Here is a 23,822-nt window from a genome sequence, read left to right on the forward strand (position 1 = left end):
AAACGGACACTCATGCTCCTCGTCCCAGCACTTCTGCTGAAGCACATTCCCCTCTAACCAGCACGTCTGCTGATGCTGACACATCCTCAGACACACAGGTGGTTCTTCCAGAGCCACACATCAGTGATACAGGCTCTGCACCACCCAGTGACCGTCAACAGGATGACAAATCTCAAGATAATCAAACGTATCCTGTTGACAAAATTATCAGATGTAAAATGGCAAACGGTACCAAACAGTACCAAATCAAGTGGTTAGGCTACTCAGAAACGACCTGGGAGCCCGCCTCCAATCTTGATCCATCCCTGATCAAGCACTTCCATAGGTCTAGAACAATGTCTGGTAAGAAGCGCAAACATGGACATAAGTACTTCCAATGATTCATTAGCATAGGTGTTATCAAGCTACCCCCCTATCTTTTATTATGACGTGAATTGCATGGCCATAAAATATGAGTGACCACCCCTTTGCAGTTACCAAGTGTTCTGTGTCCCATAGTGCTAGGTTGTTTTGGTGTTGGTGGCCACAACATTCTTCTCAACCAGGTCAACTCTTCTAATGGCTCCTTTTCATTTCATCAAAGGTTCATCCTGGAGATTGATTATCCTGTGGCTTATGGCTCTGTTTGCCCGCCCTACCCTCGGCACCAGCCCTGTTCAGAGACTCAACTATGGAATAGTTTTTAAGCCAACCACACAAGTCCATTTTGCTACCGAATACTGGGTTCATACCTACGAGGTCAAGCTTCCCCATGTCCCAAGCATTCCCACCATGAGTGGATGCCACCAAGGCAATGGAACGTGTGCTATACTGCACCAAATCCAAATGCACCTTAACGTCATCAAAACCAGGGGTGTTCCACTGCTAAATGAAAATAGGCACCAAATCATTAAGCTCATCCCTGAATCTAAGGTCCCCTCATCAAGTCGCTCCAAACGAGCAGTTCTAAGTTTTGTAGGGTCCCTTTCCAAAACATTGTTTGGTACAGCCACCACTGACGACGTCAACCTGCTTGCCAAACATATTAATGCCCTTACCAAACATGACATAAACCTATCCAATGTCCTCAAACAACCTTCTTCCCATCTCTCGTCATTTATGAAATTGGTAGACAATAGATTTAAGAATGCGCTAAAAGGTGTTTAGGCCAATCATGATGCCCTTACGTTCACAGCCACTGCGATCCAGAATAATGCTAGAAATATTCAAGCTACTTTTGCTTCCCTTACTTCAATTTTGATAGACCAAATTCAAAATTCAAATACTGTGGAGCATCAACTTGAAGAGCTCAAATTAGGCATTTTAGACTTGGCTAAAAATAAATTATCCCCTCTGCTAATTGCCCCACAAATTCTGGAACAAACTATTCATCATATTGCCTCAATCTTATCTAAGTATCCAAACTTTCGATTGCTCCAAACCAACCCAACATATTACTATTCTCAAGCAAAATTCATCTTTGCCCGTACGAAGGCCCGCGTCTATGTTTCTGTTAAGTTTCCCTTATCATCCTTGCCTAAACCTTTCCAAAAATGTATAAAGTTATTTCTCTCCCAGTACCTGTGAACGATAAATCATCCCATTCGACTCAACTCCTTGATATTCCTCCTTACTTTGCCCTGTCCTTGGATTCCCGTCATTTCCTCAGTATGGACAGTTCTACCTTAGCACACTGCTCTGGTGATGAATTCGTCCTACACTGTCCTATCAGAATAGCTCTCCAATCCTCCCCCAAACCATCATGTAGCCTTGCACTCTTTCAAAATAGTAAGAGTCTGATCAAATCTCTTTGTGATTTCCGATATGTCACCAAACCTCAGGCACCTCAGCTTATCTCAATTGATACCTCAAATGTTCTCGTATATAGAATACCCTTCCTTACTCTCACCTGTCCTGGTACTCATCGTATGATCCCCGGTTGTAACTTCTGTCTTATTGCTACTCCATGTTACTGTTCTCTGTCCCCTGAAGATCTGTATTATCCTGCACCTTTCGGTTCTTGTCGCACTTCATAACACCAGATCTCACACCTTCACCCGGTCAACTTTGCTCTTCTTCAACACTTCTTCGAGGATTCTACCCTCTCTAGTATTGCTGGTGATACAACTTTCAGAAAAGCAGTTAACTTCACCATTCCAAAATTTGATATATTTTCTCATGAAATTTCCAATATTTTGGCCAATGATCAAAAGTCCCTTCTCAGTCTTAAACGTGTCGGAATAAATAAAAAATATATTGAAAATAAAAGCGGTCCTGCTAAATTACGTCCGGGGGCATCCGGGCAACTCCAAGGATCGTCCGGGAGAAAGATACTAATTAATAAAATGTGTTTCATAAAATTGTGTTCGTGTATTAAATATAATAAAGTGCTGTTTATGAGGGTGCCAACCCCCTCCTCCCTTGAAACACGGATACTGTCAAATTTTTCACTCTGAGTCTTATTGCTCACCTCTGAATCCCGAATACTATCTAACACAAATTTCAAAAGCATTGAGAAAGGGGGGGTGTGAGTGAGTGAGTTGGGTTTGACGCCGCTTTTAACAGTATTCCAGTTATATCACGGCGTGTCAGCTTAATGTGGGAGCAAAGCCCGAAGTGATGCAGGTCTCAGACGTTTACCACTTGGCTGAGACCCACGAGCACGGGTATGGTGCTGACAAACCTAGAAACATAATCGGGGCGAAACGGGATTCGAGCCCACAATCATAGGTTTCTGGCGTGCCCAAGGGACGCAACTCTGCACAGCGAATCGCGGCGCCTTAGACGACTGGGCCTCCCGTGCCCCCTTAATTACTACTGAAACAAATATCGAAAATATAACATATAGCAAGAAAATATTTACATACACGATTTGATTTTATTCGAACTGACGCGGTGGTCTTAAACTTTCAAGGATACAATGTAAATTTGCTAATGGAACAAAAATAATGTACATTTATAGTGTTTTATTCTGTATACTATTTCAAAAATAATATTGAAAGACAAACATTTTCAAAAGTTCATGCGCGGCCCCAGATGTTTTACTGGGTGTAAAACGTCCGGTATACCATAGCGTCCCGGCAACGTCGGGAAGCGTCCGGGCAACGTCGGGGAGGATCTGTTCGGAACGTCGGAAGAATGATACTTAATGATAAAATGTATTCTATATAATTGTGTTCGTGTATTAATTATAATAGTCACGTCGTTAATGAAGGTGCCACTCCAATATTTCTTACCTTGTTACTTCTACTTTTTTTTGGGGGGGGGGGGGGGGGGGGGGGGGGGCGCTGTGATCTGTTTATTTGTACGCCAAATACGATCGAACCAAACTGAGAAAGACATGTTTTATTGACCGACTTCATCTGATGATAAGGGCCCGTCTCTCTGATTGACTTACTTACTTATAAATTGAGAATTTAACGTGCTCTTTCCGACACGGGCCCGCCAGGCCATTTAGTGATTGGTCGAAAAGATGAAGCAAACTAGGGGGCTTTTAGGGTTGCTTACTTAATTGTTGGAGAACGAATTTGAAATTTTGGAATATGCCATGCAGGGTGGCTGTGTGTTTTAAGATTTTTAGAATTGTTGTAGTTTGTTGTAGTTTTGAGATGCGGACGAGGAAGCCTGTTTTGATTAGATAGATGCCTAGTGCTTCACAGGTTTGTAAGTCATTCAGAGGGTTCAGTAGCGTTGCTTGTGTCATTTCATTGTTGTAGTTTAGTGTGGGCTGGAGTGTTGTTCTGTGTTGCAGGTAATGTGTGCAATCTAGTATTTCGTGTTCAGGATTTGCCGTGGGGGCATTTACCGGTTTGGTGTTTTATAATTTGGTGTAGGTGGGAATTTAAGGTAGAGCGGCCTGTTTTTAATTTGATTATTACTCATGTCAATTTTTTTTGTTTTATGATGGATTTTAAAAAAAAAAATTTAAGTGGCTTTTGTAGCAGGTGTTTTAGTTTGCAGTCAGATTTCTGTTAGTTATTTTGCCAGATTTGGAAGATTTTCTCCTTTAGGATACTTTAATTTTTTTTTTTTAGGTTTTTAGGGTCCAAACTATTTCTATGTCTTTACCTAGTTTACGTAGATTGTTGGCGCTTTTAAGTATTTGTAGTATTAGTTTTTGACATTTTTTGTTGTTTTTTTTATGGCCTGGAGCCCACTTAATGTGTCTGAAAGGATTAGTTTTTGGTTTTTTTGTCTTTTTATTTGAGCGCTGTGCAGGGTTGTTACTATCCCAATTTATTCGGCAGTGAAAAATTATTGATTATTTGGGAGTCTATAGGATTTCGATTCTTTTTGGGGTTTGTTGATATGGATGCCGAATCCTGTGCATTTTGAGCCCGGATCAGAGGACCCGTCTGCGTAAATGTGACACCAATTTGGCCATTTTTCGGGTATATATGCTTGTGTGGTGGATTTAGCGGTATTTGGATCAGTTTCTTTATTTAGTTGGGTGGAGAGAGATATGTCGATTATGGGGGCTTGGAGTTTGGGTATGAAGGTGTTATTTGGTGCTGTGTTTAGTTTTAAATCATTAAGGTTGTGTGTGTTTAGGTAGCTTATTATGCTTGAGGGTTTTGCAAGTTAGCGCTTAAATTGGAGTCTGGGGCTTATGTTGGTTTTAAGGATTTGTAGGTTTTGTGGGTGTTTGTTGGGTTGAAGCCCAGTAATATATTGTTAGATGTTCTCGGCGTAGATCCAGGGGGATTTCGCTTGTAAGTGCCTGTAGCGATATGCGCGGCGTGCCATGCTGAGTGCGTGTGATTATCTTTAGTGCTTGAAATTGAATTGAGTTTAGTTCATGGCTTAATGAAGAATTTAAGGTGTTGTATATTTGACCTCCATAGTCTATTTTTGATCTAATTAGTAATTCGTAGAGTGATAGAAGGGTTTTCTTTGGAGGCCACACAGTTGGAACCTGCCAGGCTGTGTGTTTAGGTCTTTAGTGCATCTATTTGTTAGGGTGAGCACCCCAGATGAGGTTTAGTCCTGGAAATTTGTTTGTTTGTTTTTTAATTTTATGTGTGTTTTTGTTGATGTTTTGCATATTTCTGTGTTGAATGCTATGCCCGTAGTCTTTTCGACATTTTGTGAGAAATCTTATTTATTTGCCCATCTTTTAATTTTATTCTGTGCATTCTGCAGTAATCTTTTAGCCATATTTATGCTTCTGGTGTGGATCCAGAGGGCTCCGTCATCCGCGTGTTTGAAAGTTTGAATTTTATTGGGTATTTCCTCGAATAGGTCATTAATCATAATGTTGAAGAATGTTGGGCTTAGAATGCTACCTTGGGGTGTGCTATTTTCTACAGATCTGAACACAACACTACCATAAAACACAATAAATTACTAAACATCCTAAAACTATCATAAATGTCCACACACTTACAATACATTCAACACATATATGATAATAGCCTCATAAACATATTTAAACAACATCCTGTCCAGGAGAATCAGACATTGACTAAATCTCACACACATCATAACAAATACCTTATTTAACGTACACCTATTTATATAATCTTATTTATGAAAAGATAGGTTTATATATGTTTGAGTATTTAATTGGAAACATACCTTGACTTCACAAAATCTATAAAATGTGTCCACTTGCTGTCGTCTGTCAGTGACTTGTCTGTGTAGTGACTGAGGTGCAAGCGAGGGTTAAAAAGCATGCAAAGCTGACCCTAAGGAAAACAATAGGGTCAACCACTCAACCAGAACATTTGCCCTGGCGGACACAAAGGAGCTGATAGGGTAATGACTGACCCAAGCGTAAGTAAGTTAAAAGGTGTTGTATCAAATCTTCATTAAAATCCCTAAAACCCATACTGCAAACTAATACTAAATACTTATACTAAATACTAATATTAAATACTAATACTAAATACTAATATTAATATTAATATTAATACTAAATACTAATACTAAATACTAATATTAATAATACTACTAATGCTAATACTAACTACACTATGTATTACATACACTATATACTAATACTGACACAAATAACTAATGCTAATATTTATTCTCATACTAACTACACTATGTATTATATACACGATATACTAATACTGACACAAATAACTAATGCTAATATTAATACTAATACTAACTACACTATGTATTATATACACGATATACTACTGGTATATTACTGGTTAGTTGACAGTTAAACATAACCGGTAACTGCCACACTTTGGGAACATATTGGAGCAAAAAGGTATTTTAAATAAATGAAGTTTTAAAGAAAAGTATTGAAATAGTTTGCACTATAACACTGTCATAAAACGCACACGTGTGACCCAGAAGGTGAAATAAATTGTAGTTTGCATGTGGTACCTTCAGACTCAGGAATGCGAGCATGACACATTGATTTTCAATACGTATGTGATAAAAATATTTGAAAACAAACTTATGAAAACATAACTAGCAATATGTTTTCACAACAATGACTTCTGAAACATTGTCAAACAAGGCTGGAATTTCGTGGCTCGATCGTACCACCACCAGTGCCTGTTACGAGTTATGTCCCTTGTATGTCCTTCGGATTGACGAATTAGCGTTCCTTATTTGTTATAGGTTGGAGAACATAAGATGGCGCGTGGGCAGGGTGCAACTAGGCTAATTGTTAGTGAATGCAAAACCAATTTTATGAGGGCGTGAAACGGCAACTCGGCAGTTCCTTCCTCTAGAAAAGTCGTCTATCACTTTGTCAATGTCCTTGTGGATGTGGATGAGTGTCAAAGAGCTCTCGTTGGTCATTGTTGACCTGAAATATGTCTTGAACGACCGTTCTGCAGCAACAGAACTGACTGGCACTGTGACCAGGGTTTTCACAGTTATGATAAACCATCTACCACTAAAATCCTGAAGTGCTCAAGATTCCGATTTTCAACATATATCATGTTCAACCGTGTTGTGTTTAAATTAATAATTTACTGCACAGATGGTAAATTGAGGGTTACTTATTTTCTTAAAAAATGTTATTTTTGTTGGTGTAAAACAAATTGTGTTTTTTTCTTAGGTGTAAGCCATTGCTTTTCTGCTACAATTGTAGTTTCGCCCCTGATGCGCCACGAGGATGAGTAATCGTTGAAAGATGTAACAAAACCTTTAACAGAAACTTTATCTTTGTCTCACATGTATATTATGTGTAATATGTGTGTGTATGAATGGATGAGTGTGCGCCTGTGTCCATGTGGACGAAATGGAATACATGATGTACATAGACTACTTGGATATGCCTGGAATAGTGGTGTGTGCAGTGTAATAGTGCGTGTTTAGGTGTTTCTATTAGGTTACAGTGAGAGCATTTATCTGTTTGGTGTTTTCTGATTTTGTGTAAGTGAGAGTTTAGTTTAGTGTGTTCTGTCTGTAATTTGATTATTGCCCTGTCATTTTCTTTTTATTTATGAAGGGTTTTTTTCGAGTGGCTTTTGGAGCACCTGCTTTAGTTTACAGTTTGATTTCTGATATTGACTTGATCCTTTTGAAGATTTTACTCTTAGTGATCTCGTTTTTAGATATTGGTTAGTTTATGCTTATTTCTTCAAATTTTAGTTATACTTTGACTGCTTTGTCGGCGTGTTCGTTACCAAACACTCAAACGTGGGCAGAGATCCATATGACTTCTATCTCTTTACCGAGATTGCGGAGTTTGGTGGAGCTTTTCAGTATCTGTATGTATTAGTTTAGGTCGGTTTTTTGTTTGTTTTTGTTTTATAGCTTGTAGTCAGTCCACTTAGGGAGTCAGTTAGGATTAGTTTGTTTTTGTCTTTACTGCATCTATTAATAAGGTTTTTAATGTGAGAAGTCCAGGTTAGATATTCATCAAGGATTAGTCCTAGAAATTTGGAATTTTTTTTTTTGAAATTTATAGGATTATTGTTCAGTTGTAGTTAGAGGTATTTGCGTGTATATTTTTCTGTTTGAAAACTACCCCCAGTGTTTTTTTCGGCATTTAGTGAGAAGCCCTATTTATTTGCCCACATTTGTATTTTGTTTAACGCCTTTTGCAATAATTTTTGTGCCATATTTATCCGTCTGGTGCGGATCCAGAGGGCTCCTTCATCAGCGTATTTAGACGTTTGAACTTTAATTATTATTTCCTCGAATAGGTCGTTTATCATAATATTAAAAGGTGTTGGGCTTTGAATGCTGCCTTGGCGTGTGTCATTCTGTAAGGGACACTTGTCTGATAGTGTTTGGTCGATTCCCACGGATATTTTGCGAATTGTTAGGAAGTCTTGAATATAGTTTATTATGTGGCCTTTGAGGCCTACTTTTTTGTATTAGTCCGATATGCCATTCCATAAAGAAATCCTGAGAGAAATCTAGGAATATGCCTATACTGTGAATTGTTTATTCAATTGGCCCGTTTTTATGTCTTGTTCTATAAGAGGGCGAGGTTGTCTAAGGTTGAGCGGCCTGGGGTGAATCCGCTTTGGTCCGAGTTTGCTATTTTGTTTTGGTCTAGGTAGTGTTGGAGCCTATTTTTGACCAGTGCCTCCATGATTTTACATAAATTTGAGGTTAGGGAGATTAGTCTGTAAGAGTTTGCCTCGTTTGCGTTGGCGTTCTGGGTTGGTATTGGGATGACCAAAGCCTCTTTCCATGAAGTCGGAACCTGATTGTTTTGGTAGATGAGATTGAATAGTTTAAGAAGAGATTCAAAAATATTTGTGGGTAGTTGTTTAATTATTTGGTATAAGGTTAGGTCTAGACCGGGGGCTGTTTCGTTTTTTCGATTGTTTAATACATGGATTAGTTCCTCTATTGCGTATGGTTGATTAAGTTCTAGGTTATCGTCTTCGGGTAAATTTCGAATTTATTTTCATTTTTAAATTGTTTCTGGAATTCCTCAGAGTAAGTACTATCGGTACTAATGGCCGAGAAGTGTATTGTTAGGTTATTTGCTTTTTGTTTAGGGTTTGTTGAGTTATTTATGTTTGTTTGGTTTTTTGGTTCGTTTAATGCCTCTGATTGCTTGCATTTTGCGCTAAAATGTTCTTGCGTGTGTGTGGTGGTTTATTTCTTCGCTGATTTTTTTCCGGTTTTTAGTTTTTGCTGTTTTGACGAGATATTGTACTTGAAGATTATTGTAAAAATTTGTTAAATTGGGGAGGTTGGAGGGAGTACTTCGAATGTAATAGAGATAGTATTCTTAGAATTATTAACAATGATAACTATTGTTCGATCATTCTTACGAGGCTTCTTCCTCTATTACATCTCTGCCAGAATATACCAGCGGTACCCCGGCGGGATCTGCCTCTAGTAACTCCCTGTGTAATTGACAGCAATCCCCTTCTGATACCATAATGTACTGATTCTAATCCTACTTGAGATAATTCTCTGTGAAATTCCTCTTGAGGACTTGAAAATCAGAAATGTGTCAAGAATCAGTCAAATATGTGATATATTCAGTGAATTACCGATATATTTGCTGATCTTGATCGTCATCTACCACCACCGCAGCAGCAACAGCTGCACAATTAAGATCTATTTATTGTCTTTGGTGGTAATTTATACAGAAATATAAATGGACTGGAATATCATTTTTCTCAACTTAAGTTACAACAGTCTTTCACACTGAAGTGTATAATTAACAGAATCTATGTCACTACAATATTCTTGTAATGGCCACTTGCACACTGGTGACAGCGATGAGACAGGGAGGGTAACTGTCACGCACTTGGAAGATAGCTTGGGTCAAACTCCACTACAGCGCATGCAACCTGTCAATCCTTTTATCAAATCGCAAGGCGCTGCCAGGAGCGTTACTTTGCTCTTGACAACGAGAAGCCGAAGCTTCCGTGTTTGTTGTGTGAATCGTGGATACATCAGAATCAACGACTGACAAAACAAGGTCTGTATACGAGTCATAGATCTATATAGGAACGTTGCTGCTGGTAATACCTTCACGTTAATGTATAGTCTGGATGTCGGACTTGTTAAGTAGTTGGAGTAATGCGAGACGAACACACGCTATATTGGACCAAACCATTGGTTACCACTCGTTCTACCAAGTAACTTCGATAACTACGTTAATGACTTTTTTTTTATACTCTCATGGTGCCTGGCCGTTAGGCGGCTTGTATAAGTAGAGATCAGTGCCACTATGCTGGCGCCATGGTGTAAACAAAGTATACATTGTATAAAAAGTGTTACAACGTTCATATTTCTTCATACATTCAACTTGAGTTTGACTTGATCTGATCTGATAAAAGTATCGAAATTCAGTAAGTCCAAACTAATAGGCACATTCACTAGATGCTTAGCCATTGAAATTGGTGTAAGTGCTGGTACTCGCATCTATTCGAGACAAGTGTTTTAACTGACTTTTAAAGTCAAGTTTCCACCCTTGCTGAACTAGGCTGGAATACCGGTGTTACATTTTGGCTGGACTAACAAGTGTATGCCTTGTCCAATCAAAATTGTGTAATGAACTAGACATCCGGTTCATTAACAACATGGATTTCAACATGCAGATTTCAGTCAAGTGCAGGATTTGTAAAGCATATGTACCTGTAACTGGGCATTGACAGATATTTTGCAAATCGCTCCATGTTTTTAATCAAGGTGTTGAAGTTATTTTATGCACTTGGCTGGGTAAGACCCGTTTTATTACAATCAAATTTTGATTATTGATCATATCGTCTCGACTGAATTTTGTTTGAAGCAAATACAGGTGATATGAGAGATGGAATCTGATTGGTCACTAAGGACATAGATGGGACATAACTCTTAATAACCGCTGGTTATTAAGAGTTATGTCCCTTCTATGTCCTTAGTGACCATTCAACGCAACGTTAGGATCAGTGCTCTTTCATTAGTGATGGCAACAATTTCAGGGTAATGTTGACATCAGACATTTTCAAAGAACAAAGCATAAACGATGGTTCAATAGTCCAAGAAATCCTCCAAGTGACATCACTCAATATCAGACATCATTATTATTTCTTACTAATTAACAAGAATACACTAACTTACTATCACCCAAGTTACCTCGATCACTGGATCATAACTCGGGCACCATGTGATACAAGCATTACTTAGTTGCGCAATCATGCAGACCGCTTATTTATACTTCCGATGTTAGGATGTGTTTTTAATGGTTCAAATCTAATTTATAAAAAGCCTGAATCGTGAAATAGTTGGACAATTTAAATACTTGAATTTGAGAGCACTTGAAGGTTAGAGTAGGCTATGTTTAATACAAGGAATACGATCTCTTGCATAGGTGATAGAAGGAAATATTACTGTTTTTACATATGATTAATATCGAGATAAAGTGAAATGGAAAATGATGAAAATACTTAACATGTGACTGCCTTCATACTTGGACCTTTGCTCAAAATATGCTTGTATAGCCAGTCCATGAAATATAACTATTTCTTTCATATTTTTTTTAATAAATCCAAGTGTCTTTACAATTGTATTTACAACTTGGTATAATGTGTATTTTCAGACAGTACATACATTAGAGTTCATTTCAAGAAAAATTTCACATTTCACCCCATTCTGCAAAAGGAAAGGTTTGAAATAGAAAATGATCATAGATATATATGAAACCAATTGAATTATTTGTCATAAACGAAAAAGCTGAATACAAAACTATTTTGTAGGGTAATGAATTATGAAAATTTAACGAGCAATATCGATGATGGTTTTCAGTAATTATGTATTGGTTGTTTGCTTTTTATATTATATTTTGGCCGAGCTGAACTGGGGAATGGAGGGACATACATAATTTAGGATTTTGACAAATATAACAACCTAAATAGGCACAAAAGATCATCTTTCTCTTAGGCAAGAATTCTTTTAAAACATTCTTGTTTCTATTAATGAAACAAAATATGTTAAGTTTTATCAAACACATATGTAAATGTGTAATCACATGGCATTCAAGTATTTGATAATTTAGATAAATAAGGCTGGGTAAAAACAATTATAATTAACATTTTTTAAAACATCATTCAGAAATCAGTTATCATTATTATGAAATTCAATTTCATTAAAATCAGATCTTAGTTCTCGCTGCCACTAAACAATGATCTGAGGACATCCCATTACGGGTCACGTCAGACCGACCTTTCGCAAACTATGACCGACCAATGGAATAACTGACAAGAAGTCGACATTAGCCAATCAGAAGGCAGCTTTATTGTGCTCTACGGCACTAATTTCAAATTGGCGACTACGCTTCAAAACATATTTTGACAAATTCTCGCTTCAAAATTTGAAACCTGAACAAAAGAACATTCTCGAATGGCTAATATATGGTCAAGATTGTATAGATTCAGTCGGTAAACCCGAACTATCGTTCGGAATACCCAGTTTTAAAGTTTTCGACTGTGCATGATTAGAAATCACATTCCGACTGTCACTTTCATGATCTGGTAAGCGACGCTCTGATTGGTCGGATGAAAGGTCGTTCTGACGTGACCCCTAATGGGATGTCCTAAGATCTTTGTTTAGCGGTAGCGAGAACTAAGATCTGATTTTAATGAGATTGTATGAAATTATGAGTACTTTTTATTATAGTTTATGTTTTCTGGACTATTTGAGATTCATATATGTGGCTAATTTATTGTAAAGGCCTTGAAACAGATATGAGAAGCTGATGTCAACATACCAAAATTAGTAAACTGTGCTAAATTCTGATGGTGTTAGTAAAGTGATAAATAGTTCATTTTATTTAGAAACTAAAACCACCTGCATCCATCATAAATGACTTCAGCATAGATCCTAACGTCGTCCACGTCACAACACAAGAGGTCAAACCATGCGCAGCTGTCCAGGCGACAAATTCACAGTGATGGGAAATTATCAACCGTCAATTAGCCTACACAAATAAACTTGCAGATTGGAACATCATTGAATGAAAAAACAAAGCTTTACTCAGTGCTGACATAATAGATAACATATCAAATAGAAGTTGAAGACTTCTTTGAGAGGCATTTAGAAGTTGGAGTACTAAGGAAGGATAAGATATATGGATGAACAACTATCACAATTAGGATCGATGTTTTGGTGTAGGTTCTAACACCGTTATCAAGCAAGTCATGTACAGAGTATGGTTGACAAGTAAATATACAGGTAGGAGGCTGTGTTTATACAGTTGAGTAGATTGGGATGTAGTTACAGTGGAGTGGAGAAGCCTGTTATGCACACAAAAATCTGTTCAGATTACCCTGCACAGTGATCAAGTCAAGTTTACAATTGAATGAAACACATGTCCATACCATTACCGACACCCAACCAAATGTATGGGTCTCTAGATTGTTGTGTGCAGCCATGGCAGTTTGTCTCTTGCCTCCAGCCATGTCTACGAAACCAACTTTCATCAGACTCTCTGCCATGATGCAGTATTCCAGTTTAGATGTTGATTAGACCAGGGATGTCCAAGGGATGGCTCTATGTCCAGTGGTTTTCAGACAATTGCCGGCGGTTCTGGTTGAAATCACAACTGTACTGTTGTCAGCGAGCCTTAATTTTGCTGCATCTTCTCTCCTGTATGTCTTGTGAGGCTGACCTGGGCGTGGCCTGTCCTTGATTTCATATGTTGGTTGGTGTTTCTGCAATAATCTAGAAGTTACAGTATGGTGATGTGTAACTTGACATCCAGTTTCCTTACAAGACATTCCTGCATTTCATTCCAATAATCTGCAATCTTAAAGAAGCACTGATCTACAGCAAATCCCCGGGACTGGTTGTTGCCTTTGTTATTGTTTTTTCCCTGTGAGTACCCAGATGATATAGCAGAAATCTAGGCTAGTTTGTGACCCGCATTTGTCGCTTTAGGTCGTATGGTCATATTGATCAACAAAATGAAATACAGTTTAGTCTTGAAAATAATAAGGAAATGTAGGTATCTTTGTGGGTAGCAGTGGTAATGGTGACGAAGTTTTGATAAGTCACTTGCTTTGTATTGTGTGATTTTCGTTTACACTATTTTGACTTGCAACACAAAGTAAATATTTCACCTGAGCATTGCTTATTTCATCGTGTGTATATTTTATAGTCAAAATGTGTAAAATTTTCACTTAGGCAATTTATAAAACGCCTTAATATTCAGTTATTTTACAAATTGACTGAAAAATCTGTCCATTTATGTTGTTATGATAACGAATTCCAAACATTTTTATGTTTTAATTTCATCACCCAGTGACTGAAAATGATAGGATTAAAAGAAAACGAAAGTCAAAGTACATTTCCATGATTCTGGCTTCTAATCCAAGCATAGTAAGTCTATTGTGATGTATTAAATCCTTTTGAACCTCGTAATAATTGTAAGTCAATCTGTTAAATAAATGGACAGGTGTTTCAGTCAATTTGTAAATTAATGAAATATGTAGACATAGTGAATCACATTTTACACATTGACTGTAACATATACACCCCTACAAACAAATAGGCTTGTGAAACAACGTAGAGGAACAAGAATGAATCTGTTCAATGCTACAGCAAATGAATGAAAACAAAATGCACATATCCTAATTACAACCTACCAAAGTAATATGTATAATATCAGGCATTTACCTTGTTCGAGGAAATGTATCCGTGAATATCCACATAAAGGAACAATATCCCATACGTCTGCAGCTGTACACAGAAACTTATCCGATGTCACGTGTCTCTGTAACAATCAAATATTTTAGAATATATAGATAGCGTTTCTGGACATTATGACCCGTGTTGGTTTCTCAACTGATCTCTTAGTTTGTTTCCTCTGTTTCACATAGGTGTCAAGTCTTGGGGGTCAGCTGAGAAAGCCCACGTGACAACTATTTTCATAATGTCCACAGTTCTTAAAACAAATCCATTGAGTAGGATAACAATGAGCTATCAATCAACATATTATCGGCAAATCCTTTGAACTAAGTATGTTGTTCTTACAACGGCACTTCACGCCATGATAGGAGTGTATTCTGTCTGCTATAGTAAACCTACACATGCAAACGCTTACTTTTGTCAAATCCAATGTGCAAGATAACAGTGATTAAGCAATCAACATATTTTCTGTTGATCCTTGATGGCGAGGAATGATCAGTTAATTTACAAAAAGGTAAATCAACTGATCACTCCTCTTGCTGGGCTGCCATGTGCAGATGACATAACCCACATTTCACCTCACTTCAAACATGGATTTAGATTAGATAATTACCCCAGGCACATGAATGCCAAATGGGAACCCGTTAGGTAATCTGAGTGGTTCTACCACTAATTGTACCTGTAATAAATTCATTAACTGAGCATCAAATGAATGACGACAAAGACACAGGTGTAGGGTTATACCAGAAAACATGGATGACAACAAGGGAGTAGCAATTGTGTTATCCACGCAATCCGAAATTTGATAATGCTTTCACTGCAGGGAACCTTTTTATCCCCTCAGCATATAATGTGGGGGGATATAGCTATGGGCATGTCCGTCCGTCTGTCTGCCTGTCTGCCTGAATCGTTTCCGGAGCAGAACTCGAAAACCATTAAATATTTCTTACAAAACTTTGCATGTCTACCAGGCACATACTGAACTGGTGTCTTTTGCTGTTTAGGAATTTTAGACATTTTTATTTTTTACGTTTCCATGGTAACAAGTTGGACAGGTTCTTTTAGGGTGGTGTTCGTTTCCGGAACGTAACTCAAAAAACGTTAAATACTTTCTTACAAAACTTTGCATGTCTACCAGGCACATACTGAACTCGTGCCTTTTGCTATTTAGGAATAATTTTTTATGTTTTACATTTCCATGGCAACAAGTTGGATTTAAGTTTTAATATAGGGTGGGTTCACTTATGGAGTATAACAAATAAATTGTTAAATATTTCCTTGCCAAACATTGCATGTCTATATATAAAGCACATACTGAACTGGTGCCATTTGATATTTAGGAGTTTAAGAAATGTTTGTTTTAGAATTTCCATTGCAGCTATTTTGACATGGGCTAAGAGAAATGTTGTGTCAGTTACCTGGTTAGGGACACACTTGTTTTACTTTCCATTTCATATGGATGTGACCATGGTGGATCTTTTGTGGGTAAACAATGTATGCATGCTTCTTCAAGAACATTCAACTCTTGACACATTACATACAGAATTGCACATTTACTTGTGGTTACTTTACAGACATCTGCTGGGGGGATATGTCATGTTTCTGATGACTCTTGTTAAGGCCAGACCAATTTAATTGCTAGGATTACAGATTTTTTTGGGTAAAGTGGCTGAATGGAGGAGGGAATGTAAAAAAAAAAAAGTACTTCAGAGAATTTTTTTTCGCAGGTAGTACGGATTTTGGGAGTCGGGAATGCTGATAGGAGGAAATAAAATTTTTAAAAAAAAATCCCTCTCTTGTGCCACTGAAGCTAAAAAAGTATTTCAGTATTACCCACCAAGCATGTTGCAAGCAATGCACTATAGTCCCTTTATCTAATGACACTCCTTACTGATGACCAGGGTTTACAGGTATCTTTTGGCAGTTTTCCACAAGCAGGTAGACTTCAATAACAAGCTTTTAACTTATTAAAGTTTTATTGTATTTTAAAAATATAAAAACAATGTGAAATACACTGAAATTAAAACAGCACTTGCCTTCAAAACAAATATACATTTGGCACATACAAGTACTTGAAATACTCTGTCCAGTATAACTTTATCGTGTTAAATGATCAGGGTACACTCATGGCTGAAGTGTTATGCTAACATGTGGAATGCACTTAAATTGAATAGCCCTGTTTATCCTCGATATCAAAGAAAATATCTGCTTGTAAAATATATTTGCTACTACATGTTATACACCATTTGAAAGGTCTGATCCAATGGTTTATAAATATGAAAGTTATGTTTTTCACATTGTTTAAAATAATGCATTTACAACTTAATGAAGTTCGTTGTTAATAAAAAATGTAAGCTAACACGTTGTTAACATCCAGATTTAGGACCAAGGAAGCGAAAACTTGATGATTTTCGGCAAATATAAGATTTCATAAAATCCACTTGCCTATTTCTGTTTTATTTTCATTGTTTACGTAATTGGAAAATCATTTTAAAAAGAATTTATAAATAGTTTCTGTCATCACCCATTTCCCGATAACAGTGGCTGTCCGCTCAGTAACATGAAGAAATACTGCCATTTTCGAGGCTTCATATGAATAACACATTCGTCGAAGAATGGCATATGACACATCGCTAGAAAGCTTATTCCTTCATCTACACGCTCGTAACATCGCCTGTTTTCTTTTTTTGTAGTTATAACAAGTGATTTCATTGGATTAAAATTGGTTTCTAATGACGCTTTCTTGCCGAAATCTGCTACAAGTTTCGTGATTGGTCAATTTTGAGCACATGACCTAATGCAGCCAATCAAATTACAGCTGTGGTACCAAGCTCGTGTTTGATACATTTCAGAAGTTGGCGAAAGATTTTTGAAAAAAATCGTGTTATTCTGAACGTTTTAAGCCGTAAATCACGATATATATTAAAAATATAAAACTTCGTGAATGTATCGTGCTAGGTTATGAGCTGTGACAAAGATTTTTCACACATATATTCTTGCATCAAACATCGTGTCCGAGCCGAGAATTCAAGGCGACGAAAGCCAAGATGTCATTTGACTTACATTACAAGCGATCGCATGAAAAGATGGAAATAATAACTTAGATGTAAGTTTGATTACTTTTAGATATATTTTTGTTGATCTTATTTATTACTTTGTATAATATATTTAAAGATTTGTTTAGAACCTCTTTATTTTGCTCTTTGACTTGTTCGATGTGGACCTGTTGTCGAAATTTGTGTCCGAGAATTTTATTTTCAATAACATCGCGGGAGATAGTGAATAATTTTTTAATGTATCGATTAAAAATGATAAATTGAAATGGAATACGTATTTCAGACATTGTGAAATGTGATAGATTTAATGAATGAATGACATCACAGGTAGGTCCATGAAAATATATATTATTTTGACGTGACTACGGCTTGGCCGGTTAACCGGCCAAAGGTGTCTGGGGATTCAATGCTTGAAGGCCGGATAACCGGCCTACGGTGTTGAAAGAGTTAAAACACCCAAACTGACACCCCATGTCCTACACATGGTCCCAGCATATTCAATACATGCTGTGCGCATGCAGGAAACACTTGTTATTGAGAGTACGCATTTGATTGGCTATGTTCATGTGAAACAACCAATGGAATTTGCCGACACATTTGCGTAAGGAATTTTAGTTAAAAACTAGAGTTGCTTCCCCTAACATGTATTCTCAACAAGGCTTATCGATCGATGTCGAATGTCGGGTAGAATATTTTTTTTAAAAATGATAGAATTTCATTTTTGTTGTTGTCCGATTTGGCGAAAAATGGTGTCGGCGGATCCGTAATCCTAGCAGTTAAATTGGCCTCGCCTAAAATTAAACTATAAGGTTCCATTGTGGGTATTTCCAAATAACAACACCCAATGAGCTTCCACTGTTAATTTTGTCTGTTTGTTGAGGCTTAAGGAATTTATTAACTTGCTATTTTTGTTGAAAACTTCATAGATCATGGGTAACCAATCAGTGTTCAAAAATGAGTAAAACAGATATTGCTTCAAATTTATTTAGCTGTCCTTACAGACGGTAGCCTAATCTCTTGTTACAATCAGTGGAGTTAGCGAGCAAATATACTCATGGAAGCTAGTGTACCCTAGCGGGCAGTATTAGACAGCTGAGAAGAAGCCAGAGATTAGTGCCCCTTTAACGCTTCAGACAATATACAATGTGCCATGACAATGTGCTTTCAGACATTTCATGGGAATTGTGCTGCACATGCAGTGTGTGCATCGGCAAGTGCATTGACAGTGGTATTGGCAATGAGTCAGGTCAGCTACATCATTGTAGGTAGTCAGTTCAGCTGCATCATTGTAGGTAGTCAGGTCAGCTACATCGTCGTTTGTAGGTAGTCAGGTCAGCTGCATCATTGTAGGTAGTCAGGTCAGCTACATCGTGGTTTGTAGGTAGTCAGTTCAGCTACATCGTGGTTTGTAGGTAGTCAGGTCAGCTACATCATTGTAGGTAGTCAGTTCAGCTGCATTATGGTTTGTAGGTAGTCAGTTCAGCTACATCATTGTAGGTAGTCAGGTCAGCTACATCATGGTTTGTAGGTAGTCAGTTCAGCTGCATCATGGTTTGTAGGTAGTCAGGTCAGCTACATCATTGTAGGTAGTCAGTTCAGCTGCATCATGGTTTGTAGGTAGTCAGTTCAGCTACATCATTGTAGGTAGTCAGTTCAGCTGCATCGTGGTTTGTAGGTAGTCAGTTCAGCTGCATCATGGTTTGTAGGTAGTCAGGTCAGCTACATCGTGGTTTGTAGGTACTGTATATCGCTGTGTATAAGGCGAGTTTTTCGTACCTAAAATGAGGGGGTTAAGAAGGGGGGTCATCTTATACACGGAGTCGAAGATCTCACATTTTTTTCCACTGGCGATGTCAACAGGCGTCCGATAGCCAGCCCAGCATTTGACAAAAAAACTTTGCATTTCGTCCTAAACAACTGTTCCAATAACTATTTCCATACATAAACATGATTTGTATCTCTTTTCCTTGAATAAAGTTTAATAATTTCTGCAAATAAAGTTGAAATGACCCTCGCTTCGATGCAGATTGTCAAACTACCTGACACGGTCAAACAATCAACATCCATGAGTAGAGAGCCGGAAGTACCGGTAAGCATTTGCATATTGCACATGTGACCTAACATGTGATAACCGGTGAAGCTGAAATCAATTCCCGCTGTTTTTACAGTTGTATTAACAAGTGTTGGAGACGGTGTGTACATGTGATTGTGGAATAAACACGCTGAATGTGAAGCAAACATAAGCCTAGTTAGTTACAACATAGTTAATTGGCGATTAAATTACTCACCATTGTCTCTTATATGTTATGACTTCATGAATGAATTTTATTTTACGGGCACCAATTTGGTGTCGTACCGTGTAAACACAAAATGGCGACGTGTGCTGGAGTTACACACGCGACCTATCATTGTAGAAAAAAACAACGCAAGATAAACATATTTTTATTGCATATATAAGGTTTGTGTGCGCACTTGTGATGTGCTTCATTCCAGGTCGCCTTATACACAGAGTATAGGATTTTGGGTTGATTTTGAAGGCGTGTACAGGGGGGTCGTCTTATACGTGGGGTCGCCTTATACACAGCGATATACGGTAGTCAGTTCAGCTACATCATTGTTTGTAGGTAGTCAGGTCAGCTACATTGTTGTTTGTAGGTAGTTAGGTCACCTACATCATTGTTTGGAGGTAGTCAGGTCAGCTACATCGTGGTTTGTAGGTAGTCAGGTCAGCTACATCGTGGTTTGTAAGTAGTCAGGTCAGCTACATCATTGTTTGTAGTCAGGTCAGCTACATCATTGTTTGTAGTCAGGTCAGCTACATCATTGTTTGTAGTCAGGTCAGCTACAACATTCTTTGTAGGTAGTCAGTTCAGCTGCATCATTGTTTGTAGGTAGTCAGTTCAGCTGCATCGTTGTTTGTAGGTAGTCAGTTCAGCTGCATCGTTGTTTGTAGGTAGTCAGGTCAGCTACATCATTGTTTGTAGTCAGGTCAGCTACATCATTGTTTATAGTCAGGTCAGCTACATCATTGTTTGTAGTCAGGTCAGCTACATCGTTGTTTGTAGGTAGTCAGTTCAGCTGCATCATTGTTTGTAGGTAGTCAGTTCAGCTGCATCGTTGTTTGTAGGTAGTCAGTTCAGCTACATCGTTGTTTGTAGGTAGTCAATTCAGCTGCATCGTGGTTTGTAGGTAGTTAGGTCAGCTACATCGTTGTTTGTCGGTATTCAGGTCAGTTAAAACGTGGTATGTAGGTAGTCAGGTCAGCTACATCGTGGTTTGTAGGTAGTCAGTTCAGCTACATCATTGTAGGTAGTCAGTTCAGCTGCATCGTGGTTTCTAGGTAGTCAGGTCAGCTACATCGTTGTTTGTCGGTATTCAGGTCAGTTAAAACGTGGTATGTAGGTAGTCAGGTCAGCTACATCGTGGTTTGTAGGTAGTCAGTTCAGCTACATCATTGTTTGTAGGTAGTCAGGTCAGCTACATCATTGTAGGTAGTCAGTTCAGCTACATCGTTGTTTGTAGGTAGTCAGTTCAGCTGCATCGTGGTTTGTAGGTAGTCAGGTCAGCTACATTGTTATTTGTCGGTATTCAGGTCAGTTAAAACATGGTATGTAGGTAGTCAGGTCAGCTACATCGTGGTTTGTAGGTAGTCAGTTCAGCTACATCATTGTAGGTAGTCAGTTCACCTGCATCGTTGTTTGTAGGTAGTCAGGTCAGCTACATCATTGTTTGTCGTTATTCAAGTCCGTTAAAACGTGGTATGTAGGTAGTCAGGTCAGCTACATCGTGGTTTGTAGGTAGTCAGTTCAGCTACATCATTGTTTGTAGGTAGTCAGTTCAGCTGCATCATTGTTTGTAGGTAGTCAGGTCAGCTACATTGTGGCTTGTAGGTAGTTAGTTCAGCTACATCGTGGTTTGTAGGTAGTCAGGTCAGCTACATCGTGGTTTGTAGGTAGTCAGTTCAGCTACATCATTGTAGGTAGTCAGTTCAGCTGCATCGCTGTTTGTAGGTAGTCAGGTCAGCTACATCGTTGTTTGTCGGTATTCAAGTCAGTTAAAACGTGGTATGTAGGTAGTCAGGTCAGCTACATCGTCGTTTGTAGGTAGTCAGTTCAGCTGCATCATTGTAGGGAGTCAGTTCAGCTACATCATTGTTTGGAGGTAGTCAGGTCAGCTACATCGTGGCTTATAGGTAGTCAGTTCAGCTACATCGTGGTTTGTAGGTAGTCAGTTCAGCTACATCATTGTAGGTAGTCAGTTCAGCTACATCGTGGTTTGTAGGTAGTCAGGTCAGCTTCATCGTGGTTTGTAGGTAGTCAGGTCAGCTGCATCGTGGTTGGTAGGTAGTCAGTTCAGCTACATCGTGGTTTGTAGGTAGTCAGTTCAGCTACATCATTGTAGGTAGTCAGGTCAGCTACATCGTGGTTTGTAAGTAGTCAGGTCAGCTACATCATTGTTTGTAGTCAGGTCAGCTACATCATTGTTTGTAGTCAGGTCAGCTACATCGTTGTTTGTAGGTAGTCAGTTCAGCTGCATCATTGTTTGTAGGTAGTCAGTTCAGCTGCATCGTTGTTTGTAGGTAGTCAGTTCAGCTGCATCGTTGTTTTTAGGTAGTCAGGTCAGCTACATCATTGTTTGTAGTCAAGTCAGCTACATCATTGTTTGTAGTCAGGTCAGCTACATCATTGTTTGTAGTCAGGTCAGCTACATAGTTGTTTGTAGGTAGTCAGTTCAGCTGCATCATTGTTTGTAGGTAGTCAGTTCAGCTGCATCGTTATTTGTAGGTAGTCAGTTCAGCTACATCGTTGTTTGTAGGTAGTCAGTTCAGCTGCATCGTGGTTTGTAGGTAGTCAGGTCAGCTACATCGTTGTTTGTAGGTAGTCAGTTCAGCTACATCATTGTTTGTAGGTAGTCAGGTCAGCTACATCATTGTAGGTAGTCAGTTCAGCTACATCGTTGTTTGTAGGTAGTCAGTTCAGCTGCATCGTGGTTTGTAGGTAGTCAGGTCAGCTACATCGTTATTTGTCGGTATTCAGGTCATTTAAAACGTGGTATGTAGGTAGTCAGGTCAGCTACATCGTGGTTTGTAGGTAGTCAGTTCAGCTACATCATTGTTTGTAGGTAGTCAGTTAAGCTGCATCATTGTAGGTAGTCAGTTCAGCTACATCATTGTTTGTAGGTAGTCAGGTCAGCTACATCATTGTAGGTAGTCAGTTCAGCTACATCGTTGTTTGTAGGTTGTCAGTTCAGCTGCATCGTGGTTTGTAGGTATTCAGGTCAGCTACATCGTTATTTGTCGGTATTCAGGTCATTTAAAACGTGGTATGTAGGTAGTCAGGTCAGCTACATCGTGGTTTGTAGGTAGTCAGTTCAGCTACATCATTGTTTGTAGGTAGTCAGTTAAGCTGCATCATTGTAGGTAGTCAGTTCAGCTACATCATTGTTTGTAGGTAGTCAGGTCAGCTACATCGTGGCTTGTAGGTAGTCAGTTCAGCTACATCATTGTTTGTAGGTAGTCAGGTCAGCTACATCATTGTAGGTAGTCAGTTCAGCTACATCGTTGTTTGTAGGTAGTCAGTTCAGCTGCATCATTGTTTGTAGGTAGTCAGTTCAGCTGCATCGTTATTTGTAGGTAGTCAGTTCAGCTACATCGTTGTTTGTAGGTAGTCAGTTCAGCTGCATCGTGGTTTGTAGGTAGTCAGGTCAGCTACATCGTTGTTTGTAGGTAGTCAGTTCAGCTACATCATTGTTTGTAGGTAGTCAGGTCAGCTACATCGTGGCTTGTAGGTAGTCAGTTCAGCTACATCATTGTTTGTAGGTAGTCAGGTCAGCTACATCATTGTAGGTAGTCAGTTCAGCTACATCGTTGTTTGTAGGTAGTCAGTTCAGCTGCATCATTGTTTGTAGGTAGTCAGTTCAGCTGCATCGTTATTTGTAGGTAGTCAGTTCAGCTACATCGTTGTTTGTAGGTAGTCAGTTCAGCTGCATCGTGGTTTGTAGGTAGTCAGTTCAGCTACATCATTGTAGGTAGTCAGGTCAGCTACATCGTGGTTTGTAAGTAGTCAGGTCAGCTTCATCATTGTTTGTAGTCAGGTCAGCTACATCATTGTTTGTAGTCAGGTCAGCTACATCATTGTTTGTAGTCAGGTCAGCTACATCGTTGTTTGTAGGTAGTCAGTTCAGCTGCATCATTGTTTGTAGGTAGTCAGTTCAGCTGCATCGTTGTTT

General features: G+C 38.5%; 1 protein-coding gene and 1 pseudogene across 1 annotated transcript in view; both read left to right on the forward strand.

Moving 5' to 3' along the window:
• Positions 1-673: 673 nt before the first annotated feature.
• On the forward strand, positions 674-3,748 carry LOC139464129 (uncharacterized; annotated as a pseudogene).
• Positions 3,749-9,784: 6,036 nt separating this feature from the next.
• Positions 9,785-23,822, forward strand: part of LOC139463734 (leucine-rich repeat and death domain-containing protein 1-like) — a 63,111-nt gene continuing 49,073 nt past the window's right edge. Inside the window, exon 1 of the mRNA XM_071244984.1 lies at positions 9,785-9,850. The gene's annotated coding sequence lies outside the window, so the exon portion shown is untranslated. The remainder of the gene's footprint in view (positions 9,851-23,822) is intronic.

The sequence above is a fragment of the Haliotis cracherodii genome, unplaced genomic scaffold (genome assembly GCF_022045235.1).
Source record: "Haliotis cracherodii isolate W230 unplaced genomic scaffold, xgHalCrac1.p SCAF_16, whole genome shotgun sequence".
NCBI lineage: Eukaryota > Metazoa > Mollusca > Gastropoda > Lepetellida > Haliotidae > Haliotis > Haliotis cracherodii.